Raw genomic sequence first — 3,189 nt, 5'->3', positions numbered from 1 at the left:
AGACCCCTAATAATAACCACCTTCATAGCCCAATAAAATTATCCCAGACAAAAGTAGAACTTTTTAGAAATGATAGATGATTATGCAATACACAAAATGATGAGTAGGAACACTGCCAGATGGGTAACAGTTCAATGCCAATTCAATTAACCTTCATGCAACCAAGGAAAACCAACTCACCTTTGCAGTATTGAATGCCACATTCTTGCAATGGGATATATGCTGACAGACCATGCAGGCAAGTCATATGTCAAATTATGAATGGTGGCAGTTATATCAGATCTAAACATCCGTGTTTGACAGACAAGCAACACATAGACCTAGTTTTCTTTCGTAAACGTGTGCATGTAGCATCATCCAAGCAACGCTTTTCAATCATGCAAATTCAGACTCTTTGGTAGTGAGCAATGCCTCATCCTTATAAAATGAACTTCAAACAATATTCCAAGTTGAATGAAATTTTTCTAATGTACACATTTTTGTGTTATGCACCTCTCATGAGGCCAACTTACTAATACAAGCATGACAAATATTGAATATCTCTAGAGAAGGACCTAATGAGAAATCCTCAGGTTTTTTCGCAAGGGAGGGCATTGCTGCTAATCTCAATTGCCACAAGGATCTTCTTTCCAATGTTGTGGCTCTTCTTCCTCATCTCCATTAGCGCCACCGTGCTTTCCTGTACAACAATTGTTAACCAAAATTTATAAGAAAAGGCCATAAATATTAAAAATCTTATACATTCATTTAACCACCATCACATTTATAACAGAAAAAGATGAAAGTTTAAGGATAAGAATTACAGTTACTTACACAGTTCCTCAGTTTTCTGAATAATTGTTCAGGGCACATTTTTATGTTATTCTCTTTGCAAAATATTGTTTCCTGTGACTCAAGGTGTAGTTTATTTCTTTATTATGGTGGCTGTAATGATGGTTTCTTATCATTTGTAATCTTGAGATTATTGGACATGGTAAATTGATATTGGAATTGGATTTATGTCCATATCTGCAAATTTCTAAGCAATTGAGAGTTTTCGAAAACAGAGTAATAGCAGTGTGCAACCCATTGTGAGTGTCTGGAGCATCTTCGAAAGCTGAACATCCAAATGATATAAAACTCAAGTTTGTGAATGTGATTTAAGGGTAAAATGCTGACATGTTTTTGTTGTTTAATGTAGAAGGAATCTTGCCATTTGGGCTCTAGAGCCCAACCTGCTCTCTCGTATTGCAAAACACAGATCATTTAACCAACAAAAAGCACAGATTAACATTTACGAATGCGGTCTCCATTGATCTATTAAAATAATACAGTTAAGGAAGCAGCTGATGTAAGTAAACCACGAGGAAATTTGATATCCAGGCAACAAAAACTTTCAGATGGCAACCAATGACACCATTTCATTTACCTTTCAGAAAGATGAACAGGACCTAAACTTATCCACATTATAAGCCAGCAGCTGTAATCTACAGTAAAGAATGTCGACTGAAAAAACCTGTCCTCCAAAATGAAAATGATAGCACTTCTAAAATCTGAGTAAAGGCCCAAGAGCCATATGTAGACAATATGAAACTAAAATAACTCAACTCAGAATACTTGGCACTCTAACATGCATCACCAAGCATGTGAAGAGCCCAGAATAAAAGAAATAGTTCATTATAAAGAAAACACCTCTACTGTCAAGAACTATCCTCATCTAATATTTTAATTGCAAATATGAATCTGAAATGCATGAGACATAAAATTCCCATAAATTCCAGGGATTTGTGGTGCTGGACGTGTGTTATTTCTTAAGGAAAACCATAGTTTCTGTTTCAAAGCTGCATTGGCAGAAGGTACCAACTACTGGGCAGAGTTAAGTGCATTTTTGATACTGGAAAATTTAACAATTAAGAAAGGTACTGCTCAAATCCAGATACTGGGAGATTCAGAGCTAGTTATCAACTGGGTAAATGATAAAAAAAACAATATGCAGATTTTGACCCTATCAACAGTAATAGAAAGAATTAAAGAGCTGAATGAAAATTTCCCTGATTTTGACCCTTTTAGCATTAGAAGGGTGCTCCTGCATCTGCCAAACACAACATGAACAGGGTGTTTAAGTGGCAGTTTGGATAATCACACAAATGATGAGACTAACAGAATCTCATTTGTGAGGGTTTGTCCACCAGTGTGAACCCCAGAAGCAGAGCAAATTTTGGTGCACATCCAAAAAGGCTACTTCTGAAGAACTTGACTCAAAGAAATTAAGAATGTCAAATATTTCATGGGTACAAGTATTGTGCACTCCCAAAAATGTAGGGATTCGCAAGAAATTGCCCGATAGATCATTTGGAGCCAGTTACGATTCCAGAAAAGGGAAACGAAAATGTAATAAGAAATGGATACAGAGGGTTTTGAGGTTGCTAAATGTAGGGATTCGCAAGAAATTGCCCGACAGATCATTTGGAGCCAGTTACGATTCCAGAAAAGGGAAACGAAAATGTAATAAGAAATGGATACAGAGGGTTTTGAGGTTGCTAAATGCGAAGCCCACTCCCCATGATTACTAATGTTCTAATGTGGTGTCAAGATGAGAATGAGCACGAAAACAAGAATGGAACAAGAAATAGGTCTCTGGCCACGTTTCCAGTAACATAGATTATTACTGCGGCTTGAGCGAGAAAAACCATAAGCAGAAAGACCGCAACGATTTAAAATTCGCCAGTGACCAATGTAGACCTCCCAAGTGAAGGTAAGAATGTGGGTGCCTAACGGGCATGGAGTTATGTAAGCCCAAAATCAAATAATTATTTACCCGCGAGCGAAGAATAAGACACCTAGCAGATTTTAGATCTGAGGCTTGCCATAAGTGGAGATGAAAGATCTACCTAAAATATGAAATGTGATATAACACCTGCAAACCTTAACCGCAAAACAAACACAAACTAACAACGAACGAGAACTGGCCTTAGAAAACCCACATACCTTCTTCTGCGATCTTTGCCTTCAACACCTCCATGTCTTTACCACTAAACTGAACCCTCTCAATTCTTTCTCGAGCCCAAGCGTTGGCCTTCTGCTTTTCCTCCTCCGTTAGTTCACATCTCGGATTAGAACCTATTTTCGCATTCTTCCCCCGCGCCTTCTTCTATTTAACCGCAGAGGCTGGAGCCTTACAGGACTCGACCCCATTCGTAATATCACCGA

General features: G+C 37.9%; 1 long non-coding RNA gene across 1 annotated transcript; it reads right to left on the bottom strand.

Annotated features, from left to right (window-relative positions):
* Positions 1-418: 418 nt before the first annotated feature.
* Positions 419-1,504, bottom strand: LOC149262448 (uncharacterized). Its single transcript, XR_016249293.1, has 2 exons — positions 1,409-1,504; positions 419-679 (listed from the first exon to the last, which is right to left on the bottom strand). It is a non-coding gene; the product is annotated as an uncharacterized LOC149262448 (long non-coding RNA).
* Between the last annotated feature and the right edge of the window lie 1,685 nt (positions 1,505-3,189).

This window comes from Pinus tabuliformis, chromosome 6 (genome assembly GCF_031772625.1).
Source record: "Pinus tabuliformis cultivar Carrire ecotype Pingquan chromosome 6, CPIR1, whole genome shotgun sequence".
In the NCBI taxonomy this organism is placed as follows: domain Eukaryota; kingdom Viridiplantae; phylum Streptophyta; class Pinopsida; order Pinales; family Pinaceae; genus Pinus; species Pinus tabuliformis.
Note: the sequence above shows the minus strand (reverse complement) of the source record. Positions and strands in the feature narration are given on the sequence as shown.